At 32.4% G+C, this 22071-nt stretch overlaps 1 protein-coding gene across 1 annotated transcript in view; it reads left to right on the top strand.

The window, feature by feature from the left end:
- LOC141528955 (uncharacterized) overlaps positions 1-22071 on the top strand; it is a 156002-nt gene that overhangs the window by 91584 nt on the left and 42347 nt on the right. The window lies entirely within an intron of this gene.

Raw genomic sequence — 22071 nt, 5'->3', positions numbered from 1 at the left:
CTTAATAACAAACGGGAAAGAAAAAATGTAAAAACAGCGTTATCTCGTCTGTCGGAATCCCGCTCAGAGCCGTACCGAGGGTCGCAACCGGCAGCTGAAAATAGTGGGAGTACCGGTAGGCCTCTTAATTCGTCCAATAAAACGGCAATTTCGCAGTACGTGGGCTCCATCGGTGTCACTATTAAAGCCGTATAGCACCTGGGATCTGTCGGAAAAATAAGTAAATAATAAATTGGCCACAAGGGAACAAAGACTGTCCCAACCCATAACAACAAGGAGCTAAATTGAGTAGTCTCTTTTCTCCTCTCGCTCTCTGAAATCCACTTCCGATCCACTGGCGACGCCAGTTGCCAAAAGTAAAAATAAAAAGGAACTTGGTCTGGAGCAAAGAAACGTCAAATTGAGGGACACAGAAGGGCTTTCATAATCACCCAGATAACCCTCCGTTTTAAATAAAAGCCACTTGCGCGTTCACGTCCCATTGTTCTGCTTTTAAACACAGCCCAACTATTCATATCACACTGTGCGGTATACACCGTCAATCATTTTAAATCAACGAGTACAGAGAGATGAGTGCCGCGTATCGATTTCACGCCCAGATCTCAAACTATTTTATTTTACGCTTTGTTTTTATCTCTAAGTCTGACTATTGTCCGACGTTTCTACTTAATTGTGTTTTAATTTATGTCCAACCGATTTTATTGACAACCGGCACTCTTTCATTTTTTATTATCACTCCAATTATATGGAATTTTTTTTTTTCTAATAAATATTTTATTGACTTTAATACGCGTGATTTAATTTTGTGATTTTTTTATCATTCGATTGAATTTTGATTCAATTGAATATTATCGTATTTTAATTGAATATGCGCATATTTTAGTGGAAATTAATTATAATTATGACAATTATTAGGTACCGTATGTAGTCATGTGATTTATTTTTATAATCCATTTTTAAAGCGCCTATTGGGTCAAAAAAATTATTAAGATATATAATGTGATTTTTAAAATTCTACGATTGATTTTTTTTTTCTTTAAATTAAATTATTAAAAATTATTAACTCTCTCAAAGCGGATATTGATGGAAAATATTGTACCCGTTAAAAAAAGGGCTCGAAAAATAAAACTTGATTTTCAATAATTTTCCTTCGAATGCCAAAGGGTTAGCATCGACAAATTAAAAAGGAGGGAAAAATATTTTCTCAAACCGGAGGAAAATTTTTTATCGGAGGGTTAAAAAAGTGGCAATAATAATAGCTATCGCGGGAGACTTTATAGGATTGAGGGTGAAGGTTTGAATAAATGCAGCCCGCGTGCACCAGTGGTATTACATACAATATTTTCCTTACAACCGCGAACTTGCAGCAATTCCAACCCCGGATGGGATCGAACCGATCCAACATATGGCAAGTTACACTTCCGATCCCCTTTTCATTCACCCTTTCCCTAAAAATATTTTTTATCTCCATCTCCATCGAGGTTTTTCTCTTATTTCAACCCAACACACGCTGAATTTATGTTATAAGTACGTATTAGTCCACAAATATTTGTAAACAAGGGAAACATTTTCCTATCTCTCGATAGACTGCTTAATTTTTCCAGACATTTATCTCCAAATATTTATTTTTTCCATAAATATGGATTAATATCAAAACCATCTGGCGAAATTTTTGAGCCTGATCAATAAAAAAAATTTTTTTTTCAATAAAAAATAAAATAAGCTTAAAAATTTTTCAATTTTTTTTTTTTACATTCAATTTAAAAAATAATTAAATGACGAAATCTTTTGATTGAATCGTTTGATATAAAGTTTTTAGTAGATTGGTCCAATAATTAAATAATTAAAAATCTTCAATTGAAGCAATTATCAAAATAAAAAATAAACTTGACCCAAAAATCGAAATTGAAATGGGTAATTAGTAGAACAGTAAATTTGAGCATCGTATGAACCGTAATAATAAATAATTACCGATATCAGGCAAGTAGTTATAATTCAACGAGATTATTTGTAAATCAAATGAAATATGTTTATGAGAATGGATTTGTAACAGATATGACAAATAGTTCTCTGTGGGGTTTATACTCACACTCACTCCTCCTGGTCATAATCCGTCGGCATTGGCACACATCCACAGATAGCATTGTTAAAATGTGTATTTGATCTTGATAGCAGCTCGATTGGCAATCGTTTTTAATCAATAACCGTTGGTATTGTGATGTAAACATGGTTAATTAGTCAGTTTTCCCGGATATCTACCCCCGTCGATTCAACCGAATGTAAATTCCGGATCATCTCTCTTCTTTCTCGCGATTCTCCTATTACGCTCTATCCTAGAATTTGCAACCTATTATCTCGATCCCGACCAACAAGCAAATTTTCTATTAAATTCTTACAAAATCAATCAATTTATAAAAATAAAAATTACTTTAAGTTAAGAGAATAATTGTTGAACCAGAAAAATAATTTTTTTGCTTCTAGAATTTTTTCTTTTTGAATCAATTCAATTTTTTTGGCTGATAACTGACATACAGTTTTCAACATAAAAACAGAATATTTCTATTAAAACAGTCAAAAAAGTTCTAAGTTTTACTGACAAACGAAAAAATATTTGAAACATTTTCAATCGAAAATGGATCGCTGTTATTTCAACAAAAATGTTTCAACTGAAGCTTTGTGTGCATATCAGTGAGTAACCGCGGTTTGGAGAAAACAAACCAAAAAATCTGTCAATATGCCAATCTAAAATATTAAACATTAACGTCCAGTTACTAAAAATAATATTCGATTCCGGAGCAATCACCAATCTTGAATCCTCGATCACCGTAACAATAAAAATATAAAATAACAGGTAAAAGGTAAAAGGTATTGCATTAGTCGGAAAAAGAAAGCGACAGTTACAGTTGACATTGACGTCGGTAAACGTCACAAAAAAGCTCCAAGGGAAAAAAGTAAAATTAAATCTTATTTCTGAAAATGAGCCTGCTCGTAGTCGGCAGGATTGGCAGGATTGTGTTATGTTGTGTAATGGCGAGGAAGAGACGCATCAGGAGTTTGTGTTTGAGCTCGGCTAAGTGAGGAAGATTCAAGCGGGACGAGACTCCCAGAACAACCGGGAGTGTAACTGAGCAAGAGAGTTGAACTTATAAATTACGTTTCGCACAGAAAAGGATCCGAGTATTCTCTAGGCGCTTTTCAGATTACACGGGGAGAGTAACTGTCTGCTATTCTGGCATTCGAGGCCTCGCTCCTCATCTTTCTGTGTACATGTCTAGGTACAAAATTTCTGTATACGTCTTCTCAATGTTTTTACTCCCATCCCAGCAGTGCTCTTACCTCAAATGGTAATGCACCCCTGACAGGTCCAGATTCCCAGTAAGAAACCCTCAACCAGAATACAGACGATTTACAACCTACTCCTCTGATTCTGGTGCTTCTTCTTATTCGCCCTTATTTTATCCCACAGTCTGTACTCTCTTATTGTAGTTTTATCCAGCCGACGAATTATAGACTATGCAAATACATCTCGTCCTAAATCAATTTCCTTCTCTTTTACTTTGCATATTACATACATTCATAAATGTGCTTTTTACATTACTGTCAAATCGAGCTTGAAATCATTTTTCAAGAACAAGGTTGGATTTTTTTTTTTTTGTTTTTAGGGTTAATTGGTCTTATTTTTTGTGTGGATGGTTGATATTGGTTCAAAAATTCTTCATTCAAAAAACTTAATAAAAATCATTTTTCCAAAAACTAAAAAAAAATCACAAAAAAGCCTGCATTATTTTCTTATAAATCCAGCAGTAATAAAAAATATCCATCAAATTCCTGGAGAAAAAAAAATTCTCCAGGAAAGTGAAACGAAGGAAATAAAAAGATTTCCGTTAACGTTAAAATAGGTATAAAATGAAACAAAATAAAATAAGATCGAGGCCTATTGAAAAATGTGGCCTTTGAGTATCTTAACGGATGGTATGTCGGGAATAATGCGAGTCAGGTGTACGGGTATCCCAACCCCAGACGGGACCTTGCGGAGCTGGGAGACGACGTAAAAAGAGTAGACTCGGCGAATGCTCCGGCTTCAAGAATTGCCGTAGGAACCCGGCATGCTATCTTCCAGCTTCTCCGCAGCACCTCCTGGTACGTGGTAGGTGTACGCGTCCGCAACATAAATAGTTCAATCACGACGGGCTTAACGTCGTAAGCTCTCCTTTGCTTTTACAGCCCTCCCTTCATCTTCCCACCTCCTGCTCCTCCTGCTGGCAGAGTCTGTGTCTACCTTTTCCACTCTCTACTCTCTACTCAACTCGCAATCCTTTCATTCCTTTCTCCGTCTCACTAGCAATTTTCTCGCTCACACTCCCCCAGACAACAAAGTCTTACATTTTTCTTTTCCCTCTTCTTATTTTTATAAATTTTTCTACCCTGCACTCTTTACTTTTCTCTTGTCACTGAACTTTGGCTGTACTTTCTTCCCCATATTGAAATATTTAATATTTTTAATAGAAAGACGATCCGTGAAAAGGACACTGCTGCTGCTGCTCCTGGAAAAGCTTCTGTATACATCGAGAAAATTTATAAAATGAGCAGAGTGAGTAGTGAGTGACTGAAGTAAGGAGCAGTGAGCGCAAGAATGTTCCCGGCAATTCCCGAGACAGCCAAAAGAAACTTTTTCTCGTGAATTATTGCGCCAAAGACGTCTTTTCCTTCATGCAAGGCTTGTTAAATTTCTTCAATTATTTCACCTAATGGACGTTTCATTTTCCTTACAAATCCCACCCCCGTCCCCCTAACTACCCCCAGTTATTTCTGTAACTGGTAGCAGTCTACTTTCTTCACGGTATTTCTTACCGATTTTAACGAAACTTTATTTATTCCTTTCTAGTCTCGATTCCTCTTGGCTCTAACAGTTTAAATATATATATATATATATACTGTTCCTCTTCATTTGAATTTTATTCCGTCTGTCGAGGAAACACTCTATTTCCGAGATATTAATATTTATTTGTTATAGATTTTTTATTTCTTCTTGTAAAATTATAATTTAATTTTTTTGTTACAAAGCTTTTAAAATTAAATTTATTCACGAATCAATTATTTTCTTTATTATAATTATTTTTGATGATGAAAAAAATATTTTTATTTTAAATCTCGCGCCTAAAAACCATACGGGATATGACATACATAGATGGCGCAGCTAAAGCGCGAAATTTGAACTCTAAAAATGAATAAAGATAATAATTATTGTATTTTTGTCCTGTAAATTGGTAAAACATCAATTCAGTTGTCAAAGATAGTCCAAACAGTAATTTAAAATGAAAATAACAGGTCCATTAGCTGTTAAAAGCACCGTAAAAATAGTTGAAGAAAAAAGAAAGAAAAGTAGGGAAAGCACTTGAGAGGAAAGAGTATAAAAAAAAAATCGTCACCATTTGAGAAATCACTAGGGTCAAGGGGTCCGTAATAACTCATGGATTCCGTGAGTGGTGTATAGCTGACGTTTAATATATATATATAATATATCCTATATACAGTCAGCAAAGCTCGAGATATTTAGGAACACGTTGCACGGAGTGCCCAAGGGATTCTCTGTGCGGAGCTTGACGCACGACGTAACACTCGACGTGCAGCATAAAGAAGAAAATCCGCGGAACTTTATCGTTTATAAGAAATAGAATGAGAAACTGTGCTTGCGAGCACATCAACCGAATAAAGCTTTGTATATTTCGTGCATATACATCTATACAATCCACAGAAAGGTGGAGGAGTTTTAGTTCGCGGGTCGGATCTTACCTGGTAGTTCAGCGCCGGGTGGTTAGTATACGACTATAAGAGTCAGCGACACATTTTAACTATCCAAATTTAAGTTGTAGGTAAGTGCCTTTACTTCGGTCTCTGAGAAACTTTTTCTGGGGTGTTGCTGTTAGAATTGTATTTATATGCTAATGTCAAATGAACTTCTCCTGCTCGGAGATTCTGACGGTATCCTAAGAGCTTTTTAGTTATTTATAGTTGCTTATGTTATGCTCCACTGTCTTTTTCTATCGATAGTTTTCTTACAAGTAATATAACTTTCTTTGGATTATCTAACATATGGTTTTGTTGTTCTGTCCAAAAAAATTTTTTTTTTTTTAATTTCAAATTGAAAAAAATTTTTTTGCTACCTTTATATTATAAATAAATGTTTCTAATTTACCTAATAATTATCTTCTCTCCTCACTATATAATTAACAAACTAATTAACCCTTAAACATGTCACTAAACTACCATTAATTAATCCTACCTTCAAAGCACTCCCGATAAATTTTTTCCTCTAATTATTTCTCCATTACCCTAATTATTAAATTCAGCATTTATCTATTTAATTACCCGTCTAATAGAGAGAACATACTCCTGTAATAACTCGGGGAATACTTATTCCCTTGTTTAATACATTTATTCAATTATTTTCCACCAGTAGAGTAAATTTTTAACTTTCTGACCCAAGAAATATCTGACGGATAAATATTAAAGGTCCATTAGAATCAAAATGAACATAAGTATAATCCAGTACGAAAATAATTCAAGCACGTGAAAATTTGCATTCGTTTTTAACAGACGTTTTTCCTTAACTCTGACGTAGAGAGAAAGCCTGACGGATGAAAGTCAGCATTTGCCAACCGAGGAATTTGTAGAACAAAAAATAAAAATAACAGATAGTACGGAGATAAATAAAATATAAAATAGCTGAAGGAGGATGAAAATTTATATAAAGACAGGTCTGGGGTAAAAAATGTAGATAAAATAAAATAAATAAAAAAACCAAACATCGAATGCGGATTTTTAAGAAACAGAGGCGCTAAGAGAAAGAGGAAGAGGAAGCTGCTGGTAATGTGAGAGATTATCTTTGACTATGTTCCTGGCAGTGATCCATCGGGCTGGGGAGGTGTGACGACCAATGTGTAGCTCTTTCGCTCATCATATACATGTCCTGGCTTCGCATTAATCCTCGGTAATATTGTTGGTAGAGGAAGGAGCTATGCACTTATTCACAAGTTTTAAAATCCATTTTCAAAATTGTTTAATCACTCTTCGTCACATCAAATAAAATTTAACATTACGCTGCATTGCATTATATTACCCGTTCCTCAGCGCAATGTCTGCAGTCTCCAGTCTCCCGTTGGAGGGCTAATTTAATTTATTATTAATATCATAAAATGAAAATTCATCTATCAATATCATTCAATTACCTTTGACAGTTACTAGGAAAATATTAAGAGAACATGCTGCTTTTTATCTTTTTATTTTACTTCGTTATTGATTATTGAGTCGTAGACTTTTTTTGCGAAGTGAAAAAAAATTTTTTTTTTTTTTTTTTTATGTATAAAAAAATAAATTTTTATTTTTTTTTAATAAAAAATGATTCATTTATTTTGTAAATAAAAATACATTTGTTAAAAAAAAACTTGATGGAAAAAAATAAAAAATATTTACTAAAATTTCAATTAAATTTGATATAAAAAAAAAAAATTAATGAAAAACAGCTGGTATGTCAGTTATATTCTGTCAAAATAAAGACTATTAATCACCGGGATTATAAAATAAAATAAAATAAAATAAAAAGGTTATATTATATTGTATGATATTTATTATATTTTCATGATGATGTTATTTAGTGTGTCTGGTGTATTTTGAAGATTAAGATACCCTAGTACTACTCAGTGGACATTAAATAAGAGGGAATTTAACGGCTTATTATTAGTGTTGAAAGAGGATTATACATTCATTTATAAACATATATAAGTATATATTTGTATAGATGTACTGTGTAGATTATAAATGCCGAGTTTAAAGTCTTTAAAGTGTTTTATTGTGTTAAATGTCTGGTTGGACCTGTTGTATACAGTAACTTATTACGAGAATTTCTGTGTAGGAGTTTAGTTGTGTGTAAAATGAATGGAATGAATGAACTAAAATTTAAATGATTACCAACCACTGATGACAGATTTTTATTGCCGCTACAACGCCGGCTGACACCAGAAACTCACTCACTGTCGTCAGACATTTTTTTTTTACTTTTAACATTTCTCATATTTCTTATACACAATTTTTACTGGTAAATTATCTACTAACTCCGTTAGTTAGGCTTTGATGTATTTATACATTTTACATTACATTGTTTTTTAATTAAAACCAGATGAAAATTCTATTTTCGTCCGAGGAAAGAGAGAGTTGAAATAAATTTTATTATTTTTATTTTTGTAGTTGAGAATATATAAATGAATCCATTAGGGAATCATTTTTCTTTGTTGACAGCTTTTAGAATATTATTTTTAATGAAGAATTTTTTTTCATAAATAGATAAATTTTTCATTTTTAATTTCAACAAAATTTACCAAAAATAAAAATTTTTATGACTATATTAGAAAATTTTATAAGCTCATATATAGCATAATTTTACAAATGTCCATATATATGGCCATTTTAGACCATAATATGGCTTTTTATTGCCATATTATAAAATTTGATATCTTGATTTTCCCATATTCGGTTTGATATAAAAAGTTTGCCATATATATAGCACAATATGGCATTATTGCCATATATATGGCCAGTTAAAAAAATTTTCTGTCATAATAATTTGCTTTAAAGTTTATAAAATTTTTTTTTTTTTTATGGATTTTTTGTAATTTTATCTCAACAAAGAATTTTTCCAAGCAAAAAAAAAAAAAAAAAAACAATGACTGCCGAGACGAAAATTTAACCCGAAAAAGAACTATTTAAAACATAAGAGTATAAATTTAACAACAAATGAATTTCCCAGCGGGATCGCGTATCCCTAGACAAACATTTGATATCTCTGGTCAGTGATATTTGAAGCGTACATAGGGATATCATGAGTTGAATGCGCATGCTCGATTACACCCTGTTCCAAGGACATACACACCGACATAAATTCATACATATATCCATATCCATATCTATATACATATAGATGCAGTACGCCCACTCTGACGAGGATCCTGAGTGTGAGGGTGGGTGAGAACGGTGGTCGAAATCGGCCCCGGGTGCAACCTACCGTGGCCCATACGCTCTCAATGTTCACTGCTAAAAGCGTTATACAACCCCTTTCCTCACCTCAAACTCTCCTTCTCTTTCCATTCTCTTTCCTCTGTCCTCTGTTCGCCTAAACCCGACCAACCCTTACATACAAAACGGAAGCCCAGCGAGGGTGGCGACACGTTTCCGTTAACAATGCCGCTTACTAACGGGTTTCGTTGCTCGAAAACACCCGCCGCTGCCCCGTGGCCCCACTAGATCCTCGCGACGCATATTCTCTTTCACAATTGTTTCACAGGGTACTGGTTACTCCCGCCGTTAACTTTAACACACGATACCCTGATTTATAACAACAAAAAACAAAAAACAAAAAATTAAAATCATTTTTAGAGAATTTAAAAATAAAAAAAATAATAAAAGTGGAAAAAAAAAAATAAAAATGTCTTCGACAAATTGTTGGGACTTTTTCGGAGGATGAAAAATACTCACCGAAGATAAATAGTTTAGTTGGAAAAATAAAAAGTTGGGAAGGGTACAGATGATTCTCTGGAGCTGATTCAGGACATTGTGGAAATATAAATGGAGTATGCCGGTTTTCTCGGCTTACTAACACAATCCTCTTGTTGTCGATTGAGAGGAGGACGGAAGAGGATAAAGAGAGAAAGGCGGTGGGTTGTGGGTGACCAGGGTGGCAACGGGAGAATTAATCCTTTGGATTTAATGCCGGAAGTGGTACGTTGGTAGCTTGTCATAAATTGGATTATGAATTGTTGTATTTTTATGTGACGCCCTTGTAAGCCCGTTTCCCAGCATTGAGTACCCCGGTTCTGTTCCTTTGTCTTCAATAAGGAATCCTGTTTCATGAGCGAGTTATTTTAGTGAAAGAATCGCGAGCTCTACCGAGTTTTCCTCCTAGTACACTCATTTTCGGTTTATTACCCTTTTTCGGGCTCTGTGTAACTCTTTTTTTCTTTTGTACAAACAAAAGTTCCTTCACTGCTTTACTCAACCCGTGAAAATAATTTTTAATGTGTCCATATATACCTTTTTTTAAATCCTGATGTGAAATTCTTGTATATATCATTTATTAGTTCAAATTAGTTCCAAAAATTCCGATAGGTGGCGAATTGGCGCTAGATTTTCTCACTTGTAGAGAGTTAAATTTTAAAATATACATAGAGAAATGTTTTTTTATTTTTTTAAGGTTTTTTATTAAGGACAAAATTTTTTTTCTTCAAACAAATTAATTTTTTAATTTAATTCAATATTATATTATTTTTTCTATACATTTATATTTATCAACAAGAAAAAAAAAAAAAAAGAAAGTTCTTAACCAGAATACAAACCAGCATTGTAATTGCCAAAAGTCCTGAAAAATGTCGGCTACCCCTCGGAAGAAACCTAGAGGGACCAAATGCGGCAGAACGGAACAGAATGGAACAGAGACATTACACTTAAACGAAAGTGCTTTTTGTGAGCCTAATACTTAATACTGCTTTATGACTACTAGTACAGCCGGGAAACAAAAGTAAGTGCGACAGGTAGTCGTCGTGACATTCCCACACACAGTAGTCTTTAGCTGCGTCCACCGTAAGCTGAGGGGGATTAAATAAGGCAAGTAGGAATAAAAGAAACAAAATGTCTAGCCGAGCTTGTGTTGCATATCACATTCTACATTCTGCATAGCTTGGCGGAATCTCTTGACAGTCTGATGATAACAGAAAACGGTAGCAGAAAATACACCAGCCACTCGAGTGTTCCCAGCTAGCTCGAGTTAGTGTGACGATAGAGCCACTCTTGATTCTCTTCAACCCTTTCTGCATACTGGCTCCACTTTTGTTGTTTTCATCTCCACTCCATTGGATTATTTGTCGCATTGTTTGCTCTTTGGCTCCAGATAAAAAAATCTCCTGGTTCTCCATTCCTGTACAGCGCAACGCTGTTTGCATCCCACACATTCAATTCGAACAAAAAAATTAAAAAAGGGGAAAATAATAACAGAGAGTACTCTCAACTCTCACTTTTAAACTTTTGGCGATACAGGATAGAAGGAAGAAGAGGTCTGCACCGTCAATTTCATCTCTTTCAATGCCAACTGGCTCTGGGTGTTTTTACTCTGGTTTCCCTTTTTTTAAAACTTATGTATTTATACATTTCCCTTTCGGTTACATTATCTGGCATTGTGCGCTCTTCTCTCTTTCGACTTTTTACGATCCATTTCTTATTATTATCATTATTATTATTATTATTATTATTATTATTATTATTATTATTATTATTATTATTATTATTATTATTATATTCTAGTGAAGCTTCCACAGGATCCCCCTTTATGACATATCGAGCCGGAATAAAAATACAGTGCCTGCCTCGGAGTCAGAGTTTTCGATTTTCTCAGTACTTAGGGATAAATCCGGTGGTATTGGTAGGTAATACCAGAAAGAGATTTTTCTTATTTTCACTTTTTACGTTTTTATATACTTCCACCAATGCAGATCCTCCTCTTCCAGATTTCTCTTTCTTTATGCTCTTATCTGTTCGCTTTTCATTCTAAAGAGAACCGGTACTTGCTACTCGGTACTCACTGTAAGCTCCGGGCGTTCCACTACATTTCCCTGGCACAACTCCTTCGTACTCCACTTCTCTTCCATCCGCTTTTCTTGTATTCCAAACGGGTACCACTGCCAGAAAATAAAACCGATAAATATAAATTTAAGTAGAAACCAACAATCTACACTCTGTCTAGTGCTCTTTTTCTAAATGTTAACTTCTAATGTTGTATTGATGATTTTTTTATTGTTTTAGCAGGTTATGGGCCCATAACCTGTTAAAAAAAAAAAATTATTACCCAATTAAAAACAATCTTAAGTTTTAATATTGTATTTGATCTCAATGGTAATTTGTCTTACTTGTATTGGAGAAAAAAAAAAATTGAAAATTGAATTTTTGTTGACTCGCGGTATTACCGACTTTGTCGTGTTTATTTAAAATATTTGTTATAAATTAATTTAAAATATATTCCTTAGTACTGAGATATTGAATGTTCGCACGATTTCGAGATTTGTGGTCTTGCGAATTGATTGGTGAGGGTGGCGAACCAATATCTCGTCTTACCTTATATTATATGTTTGTATATATTTATATGAAGATATACCGAGCAGAGTGATAGCAATAGCAATAGGAATAGGAATAGGAATATAGAAATAGAAAAAGCAGAATCAAGGGTGTAGAGGGAGAGATATTGATACTTTGATGTGTCTCGGCAAATACCGGATCCATGAGGATTGGCAATGCCAAGAGGATGGGTAAACTTTATACGGATATTCAATGGTAACAGCAGTCATACGTCCCACGATATATTCTACTTAATTCTCTCTTGTGCTCAGCGCTATGCAAACTCTAAGATTTGTATTTCCCTTTTCCTTATCCTTTCTTCTCCTCTTATTTTGTTGTCGTTTGTATTTAGTTCCATTTTTTGTTTGCTTTTTAGCAATCTCGCGGTAATATTCTCACGTGTGTGTATTAAAAAAATTTTTTTTATTTAAAAATAAAATATTATACAGTCTGAAATTTATTTTCATTTAATTTCATAAAAAAATTTTATAATAATATTTTTTTATCACACTTAGTTTTTAAAAATTCCAACAGATGGCGCATGGTCGCTAAATTTTCTCATTATAAGAGAGTTAATTTTTTAAATCTTTATAATTTTTCAAGAAGTAAAATATTTTATATTAATTATTAAATAATTATAAAAAAATACTTAGATAATTTTAGAGTAACGATTAAAAACTTCCTTAACTAATAATTCATACAATAAACTGCTGCAGAATAAAAGTACAAAGGTGCAGCTTTTCCTCAACTCAACTCAAGTAACCTCATATTTTAATGAAAATACTTAGTTGTAATAAAGTATAAGAGATTTAAATATTTAATATCACGGTAATAATTTACTCAATCGTGAATTGCGAGTAAGTAAAAAACTTTATAAAAAATATTCAGCCTTACCATTTTGTTTAATCTCGAGAATAGAGCTTTTATATATTTAATATATATTTATTCGCATCCCTCTGCGAAATATGTCTGATTTAAATTTCTCCATATCCTCAGTACACCACCGAGTAACAGTTAACTTGTAACAGTTTAAATTGTACGTCAAAAACAGTTACTGAGCATCGCAAATTTTTTCAATTGAAACTACCGCCGTCAAAAGTTTCCTTCAGTAAAATCAACCATCAGACAAAACGTACTCTCTATTTTATTTAATTTAATTAAAAATTTTCAGTAAAATTGTATTTCCTCGAGTATTACTTTTCTCCATATTTATAAAATCTATTTATAAAATATCGACTGTTCGTCCCGAAACGATAAAGTTTCCGCAAAAAGTCTCCGGAACACGTGTTACAAAACTGAGTCAAACCCCACGCCGTAGGAAAACAAATCGACAAGTTTATCTCCGTCAGTACCAAAAACTTTCCTCTTTATTTTGTCGAACAAAAAAAAAAAAAAAAAAAAAAAAAAACAAATAAATTACCAAATGTTGGATTCAATGATAGGTTGTTTGAAAAATCAATTAAGCTAGTTATTGCTCCATACGTTTTTGTTTCATAGTTATTTTTTTTTAATTCAAAAGGCTTCAAGCCAGAATTAAAAATTTTTTTATAATTATTTTGACAGTAAATTAATAATAAAATTTTTTTTTGTTGCAGGTATGTACCAAACACCTCTAAATTTTCATAATTCAAAAAACGTAAATTTTTTCATTGCAAATAAAAGTAAAATAATTTTAAGTTTTTTACGGAAAAAGGAGCTAATTATCCAGAGGATTATTTTTGAAAGTCAAATTAATTATAATTTATTAATTAATAATTTTTTTTACGTTAAATTGATGAAATAACATTGAAGCCCGGACATCAAAAGCTGAACAAATGAAAATGAAAAGTAAAATAAAGGCTGTAACAAATAAAAGATAAGATTGATTAACACTGGCGGTTTTTTAGCGTTAGTAATCTCGGTATTTACGGGGTGGAAGAACGATAAACGGAATCCGCAAGACTATAGGCAGCCAGGGCAGAGGGTCAGGCATTAGTAGATTTAGTGCGCATTTATTGGCTCCCAGAACAAAGGGCGGTCAAGGGGTGGAAGGCATCGTAGTGACCGCCAGGCATCTGCTTTGGACATTCACCGTAATTGCATTTACAAACACACAAACGGGCGAGTTACGCATAGCACGGATATCCAACTGCTATAATACACACACACACACACACACAGATGCACACGCACACACCTAGTGGAGAGGAGAGACTGTATGTGTGTCTGTTTGTGTTCAGCGAAAAGAGAGGGCGAACGCGCGGAAGAAAGATACCATGTTACCCTTATAGTATGTACATTTGTAGCACAGTATACACTGATTTGGAGTGCACAATCTAAATCTGCGTACTCTCTTTTACTGTTTGCATACCTCGAGAGCACGGATTTTAAATGAATTTAAATGTCAGCCCTAAGGCTCTTTGAAGAGTTGTCTTCGGAGTTAAATAAAATATACTAAAAGGAAGAGAACAGAACAGGAAAACAAAAATAAAAATAAAAATAGCGGAAGCTACTGAAAAAATTTAAATAAAATGAGAAAATAGTATCGACCGTTTTACTCAAAGTACTTTTTCAATGTCCGAATACAAAAGGTTTAATTAAAGTGATTTCACTATCAATACTGGGCTTTTAAATGTTTCAACACTTGAATTAAACTACTGAGCTGGATTCAACAATAAGAAGAAAAAATTCTGCATCCCTTAGCCTTTAGCGCGGATCCACGCTAAGTACCTTTCGTAATATTCAATTGTATGTGATCAAAATAGCTGCTTAGTATTCAGTATTTTTTAATTTTTAATTCTATATATTTAATTTAATTCTAATATTCCCCGTTTAAATTTATTTTTAAATTAAAAATCAGCTATTTAATGAAATTTTTAATTTTTCTACAATTTAATGAATTTTAAAACTTTTAGAATTTCTATTAAAAAATTTAAAAATGTCTTAATTAAATTTTTTTTTAATTAATAAATAAAAAAGAAATTCAGAATAATAATAAAAATATTAATATTTTGTAAGAATTCAATGTTTGTGAAATAATAGTTAAAAATAGCAATTTTTGGCATATTTACGAAGACTTTTAATATTTAAAGAGATTATACTCGTAAAATATATCTATCATGGGTATTATGACGGGGCAGATATTTTGTCTTGGATATTTAATTTAATATTTTATTCTTTTCCCAAAATAAATTCAGTCTTAAAGTATTAATTTAAAAACAGTAAACAATAAATTATTGGATGAATGATATGAATCGGTTTTAGGCAATAATAATAATTGTAAATAAAAAAGTAAACGTTTAATTAATAAAATCGAAAAAAGTAATTTAGTTAAATATCGAATATCTCGGAGTTCTGAAATGTATTTTTGAATTACCAGCGGGTATGGAAATGGATTAATTATAGACGTGACAACTATTGGAATATCGGCAGCAGATTAATCTCGGTTATTCTGTAAAAAAAATGTCAAGAGAAAATGTCTGGACCAGTCGTTGCGGTCGATTGGGAGTTTCGTTTTATTTATGATATATATGTATATACATCTATCTATATTCATATGTGTATGATATGATAACTGTATATCTGTATATGGAGAGAGAATTTATTCATCTCTTCAATCTTCAACTGATACTCATATGCAAGCGTGTGTCCCTTTGCGTTCGACAGCGGCTCAAAATAAATACTCGATCGCTCTCACCGTCATCACCAGATTTATCTCTATATCTTTTAAATCATTTGCAAGAGAATTATTATACTCGTTTTATTTTTTATGTTTTTTAACGATACAATGCAATACAACTAAAAAGTAACATGTTACAATTTTCAATTATTTTTTTTCTTTCGATTTCATTTTAACGATTTCTGCTCGACAACTCTTTTAATTGAATTTTTTTTTTTTTTTTTCATTTATATTTTTACTGTTGTAGTATTATTACTCTTTTTTAGTTAAATTACACTGTCGATTACAATTACACTAGTTTTTGTATAAATAATTATCTCGAGGCACGATTATTGACTAAAAAAGTTTTAAATTAATTTGTTCAAATTTTTTTTTAATTAAAAAAATTTTTTTACTTTAAAAATTAGAAATCGAAAAAATTTCTTGACAAAAAAAAAATCATTTTTAATTTTGTTCTATTTCTGTTACTTTTATTTTTCTAAAAGTTTAAAGTTCAAATTTTGGCTCAAAATTTTGAAAATACAAAGTATAATAAGGAACTTTTTTTTGTAGGAAATTAAAAAGATCCTTTTTAATTTTTGCTCTGTCTTTTCCTTCTTTCTCACAGAATTTTAATTCAAACTTCAAAAATACAAGTTCAGCACTTCGACACCATTGATTATTCAGATGAAATGAAGTTAATTTTAAAATACTTAAATGGAAGGTTTGAATGAATAATCTCAACAAAAAGACCCGACTTTCTCTTGAAAGACTCGGCATTGATTATCGAAACAATTAAATAATTCACAATGTATTATCTTAAAATAAAATTAAGATATAATTTTCCTCGGGTTGTAATTTTTCGACAATATGAATTGTTGTGTGCGAAACAACGTAATATTCATAAATTAAGGTAATAATAGAGCGAGCAAGTGTATTTTGACTGGAACTTGTCACTACGGTAAAGTGGATGTTGAATTGTTGAATAGACATCTTGGGACAAATGATGAGAATTTCTCGACGAGAGTATCTTCCATCAAGTGAGTTTAGGTTATATCGCTGTATAAGAATAGGAGGCGTGAAGGTTTATATAACTGAATAAGAAAGAGCGAGAGGGTGAGACAGTGGGACGAAGAGAAGTCGAGGATTTGGTAACTATATCGCGTTCTAATTGTGGCACGCTATAATCGCGCTCCAGCCACCCTTTAGTATGAGCGCTCTCACGATATTTCGAATGAACGAATGAACGTGTTCGTGTATATATATGAAGGTTTGATGCGAGGGCGAGAGCGAGGGTGAGAGACGGTAAATATAATATTGAGGAAAGGAAGGAAGGGAGAAAGATACTGAGTAGAATGCTGCATTACAGGTTGCGTTTGCGGCGTCGAAACGTGGCTCGACCCGTAATGTACTCGATGAGCTTAATAATCAGGAATACACGGAATTACGTGGAGTGAATAGGAATAATGTACGTGATACTCTTGCCAGGAAATTCTACATTGAACTTGACGTACTTTCAAAACACTCTTATAACTAAATTATCTTATTATTCGTTTATCATTATTATTATTTTTCGGTAATAATATCTGATAGTCTCGCGTTTTAATTAACTTTCTCTAGTTTTTATTTATTTATTTATTTATGGTTTTTTAAATTTATTCCATAGTCATTTTAATTTTAATGCTTAAATTTTAAACAATTTTAATTAATTTTTTTGTTTAAATAATTTATTTTTAATTTTCTATGTGAGCAATAATTTAAATTTTCATCAACTTTAATTAATTTGAATTTTAAATCTCAATTACTAAATCATTTTAATTTTTCATTATAAAATTTTATTATTAATTTTAATTATAATAATTCATTTTTAATATCTTTAAAAAAATTTTTCTTTTATTAATTTTTATTTCAATCATAATTAACATAATTTAATTTTAATTAAATTTTCAACTTGCTTCATTTTACTATTCATAATTTTTAATTTTCATTTTTATTTCCCCGTCATTTATTTTTAATTCTCATTGAATTTATATAATTTTCTCCAAATGAAAAAATTAATTAAAACCTTAAACATAAAATTTTCTATTAGAAAAAAATTAAAAATAGAAATAATAAAATCATCATATTTAAATTTCTCCAATCGTCCACTTAAAGTAATTTAAAATAAACTTTTTCTTGATCAAACAATTGCTTTCTTACTCTACACACAGACACACAATCGAGCAATATAACTTATACAATACATACAACCGGACAAAATAACAGAGTAAGTTTTCCCATTAGATGGAAATGATTTTGATTGTAGAAAGAACCCGTGAATTGCTTTTGATGCGTCTGTGCACGCAATAGAGCCAATAGTTTCTTATTCACAATATGTGTAATATCAAGTCCGTATCTATTGATTTCCATGGTGAATTGCTGTTCAGCTCTAGCTACTTTCTCTGTCACCAATATTACCAATACTAACACTAACTTCCTCCTAGAGACTCCCATATTAGGGGACAAAAGAGCCCGAGTAAACTTTTACGATTTGTCATTCTCTACCTTAGTCGCCAAAATAAAAATTCAACCTTATATGGTTCACAACCCGATAAAAAATTCTATCAGTCAATTTATAGCTTAATATTTCCTTATAAGGCCTAAAATGTTCATAAATTACCAAATATAATTTTTGACCAAAATTAGTTCCCAATTTTTCCGATAGGCGGCGCATAGTCGCTGAATTTTCTCGCTATTAGAGAGTTAATTTCTAAAATACTAGTTATTATTTTAATTTTTCTTTTTAAATATGTGTATAGACATATTTTTTTGTTATTATTAAAAATAACAAGGCTTTTATTGCCATAATATAAAAATTGGCTGTATGAAAATATTTTATAAAAAAAATTTCTTCACCTACCATTTCCAGTCCGACATAAAAAAGCACCACTGATTTGAAACATTGATGACAAGCATAGAAGGGCTAATGCAAAAAATGCCGCTAACAAACCACCGCACGTGCGGGACAAAAATGCATTGAGTGACCAGAGTAGAAAAAAAGTACTCAAAAATTCGCAACGGACTTTAAGTTCAAATGGGGATCTGAGTTAGGGGTTGAACCATTCAACAGAAGACTCTTTCCCGGTTCAGGTCTGTTTTTCTCTTTTGAAAACATTAGGCCGAGGGAGCTTTAGACAAAGACAAAAGGGTGTAAGTCTTGCTTACTTGCTTACGCGTGTCGCGCATTAAGTTGACTTGATTCAATTGAAGAGTGGAATAGAGAAAGGAAGTGTTGGTGAATCAATTGCGGAGGTGAGTGAAGACCGTGAAAAACTAACTTGATTCGGCATTCATCCACGATTAAACGCCCTCTATGTGCAATTCTCAAATTAATTTATGGACGCTTTTAGCCAGAAGTTTTGGTTTATGTTTAAGTGAATAGTTTTGTTCGCTTCCGGACAGTGATCATAATCATAAACATTGTCATTAAATGAAATCGTGAAATGAAAAATGAAGTAATAAAAGCTTGAAACTTTTTGTATAAAAAAAAAAAAAAAAAAAAAAAAAAAAGAAAAAGCAGGTTTGTAGTATTAGAATGAGATGAGATGACGACGGATTTGACTCTTTTTTCAATCAAGAAACATTGTTGCGGTCTCATGAACAAATTGGATGATCCAGTCCCCTTAATTGCGTCGGGTAAAACGAGCACTGAAAGGAAAGGGGTGGACTGAGTTGTCTACGTCTACGTTTGTGGGGGTAAGACAAACTTTATCTCTCTTTCTCTGCTTTACGGGAGGATGTAGCTTCGAGTGAAGAAGAACCGTGAATCAGAAGAGTGGATGGAGCTAAGTATTTTGATCTCGCTTGCAAGCTTCCTTCATTTCTCCACTCAGATTGTCTCGTTTCTAGGCCACAGGATTATCCGACCCCATCTGATTTCCGATCTCTGGTCTACGATTGTTAGTTAGGAGACATAATTTTGTCTTTTGAAAATTATAGGGTTTCTGCTTCTGATTATTATCGAATAATTCTCGGTCTTAGTGACCCAGCTAAGTGACCAAGGACACTCAGATTTTAGTACTTTTAGTATTAATAACGGTTATTTCATTTATTATCCTTCGAACTTTTATTTTAAGAGGTACTATAATCATTGTATTTATTAGATACGACCTTTTGTTACTATTAAGGCGATTGTATTAGTTAAGGACTTTGATTCTTATACTTTTATTGTATTTATAAATATATTTTTATATTTCTATCAATTTTTTTTTTATAATTTCTGCTCAGTGAAACATTTCTGATCATATATGTGTACATATTTATATGATCACATATGTAACCATATGTGACATCATATGGTTCTATATATGAAATTCTGTATGGAAATTACTGAAATGGAATAAATCTAATAGCATTTAAAACAAAAAAAAAATTCGTATCAATTTTATAACAATGTATTTAGTTAGTAGCCAAGCGAATAGCCGATAAATGTAATACAATTAGATCGAGCGTAATAGGATTAATAACAAAACGTATAAATAATAATAAGAGCTCTCAATTAGCTTATTGAGAGAAGATTAATCCGACATTTGTGATCGTCCTGACGAATCCATATCCAATCGTGTAATCCGGTGTACAAATGGATCCGAATCACTCGTCTGTAACGCGACTCATGTTTAACGCCCTTGGCTTGCCCGGTGATCAGACAGACAGACAGTCACAGAGGACACACACAGTCGAACGGACTGTTCCAATCCACATCCACACATCCACATATACAGAGATTCACTCGAGTGTGGATTTATCGATATATTTATACTTTCTACACATAACATGAAGCAGTTTGAACGGAATAATACGCAGATCGGTATCGGTATCGGGCGTTGTCTTCTTTAGCTGATGAGACACAGGCAAGTAGTGACGCGTGTGTCCTACAAATGGTCATTCAACCGTAGGCATACGGCCTTGAAAAGGGTTCAAAGGGTGAATATATTACGTTGCCATCAGATTGTCCCTCTCCCTTTTACTTTCCTTCTCCTCTTCAACCCCCCTGTACGGTCTTCCTAGCTCTGGACTCAGTCTGCTCGGCTTCTATTCCTCTTGAAAGCAACTGGACCGCGAATATATGATGCACTCCATCAAATGTCATACCGTTATAAATATTCATCCTCGTTTATTTTAATTATGAAGAAAGTACTCTTTTTTTGTTTTTATCATACGGCTCTCGAGGGTGGAAAATATATGAATTTTTCCATATAGTTATTCTGTATAACCGGCTAGTGTAATTACTTTTATGGAAAAAAAAATATTAATATTTATTGTTTGTATAAACAATAAATTTATATATTTTTCTTTTATTTATTACTTGTCAGCTAATTTGTTGAATTTATTATTTTGTAATTCTTGAAACTCCCAGATTATCGGAATTTTTTCATGTAAAATAATAGAATTATACCATACAAATTTTTTCATGAAAATATATGAATATTTGACTAATATATATGATCATATATGATCACATAATTAAAAATAATTTGTACTAATAATTTTTTTTTTTTAATTTTAAATTGAAAATTATTAAAGGTAGTTTTATAATATTTTTTTTCTGCGATTAAAGTGATGAATTATGAAGATCGGTTCTCTGTGTACCGATGATTAAGAACATTCATGCTCATAAATCGGGTCTTTCTGTTGTTAACTCACAAGAGACACAGGCGAAAAAATAAAATAGTCAAAGTGTGTATTATGTTTATAAAGATAGAATGAAACCAAGGGAGCTGTGGAGTTTGTGTGTGACTTTAGCTCGCATTTGCTAATGTACTATGTATTATGTAATACGTAATACATAGTATGTAGTATGTAGATGGAGTTGAGTGTATAGAGACCAACTGCGGCAGTTATTACATTTAATTATACACGAGAGGACGTTACGAATTCACATGGGCGACGATCACGTGACTACGTCGCGACCTGATGACGACAATTCACCGAACAGACTGCGATTTATATATTTTTTATGCATGTGTATGTGTCTATTTTATCTACAAGCTTGAGGGTAATGCAAGGATTGTGATTACGATAACTCAGGACTGAGGACAAAAATTGTTTGTTTTATTTTTAATACTTCTTCTCACTGATCACCAGAGAGTGATTTTATCTCTATACTTCTCGTTCGTGACTCACCGTCAATTTTAATAAACACTTTTAAATGCTTTATGACTATTGACTTTTTTTTCGGAGAAGCTTAATCGATGCCTGATGCATTGTTTAGGGTAATTATCCCCGGGAAAAACCTGCATTTT

Source organism: Cotesia typhae, unplaced genomic scaffold, assembly GCF_013202065.1.
Source record: "Cotesia typhae breed Kobodo isofemale line unplaced genomic scaffold, CoteBio_Ctyphae contig_44, whole genome shotgun sequence".
NCBI classification, from domain to species: domain Eukaryota; kingdom Metazoa; phylum Arthropoda; class Insecta; order Hymenoptera; family Braconidae; genus Cotesia; species Cotesia typhae.
The sequence above is the reverse complement of the archived record's forward strand: the minus strand, read 5'-3'. Positions and strand labels throughout refer to the sequence as shown.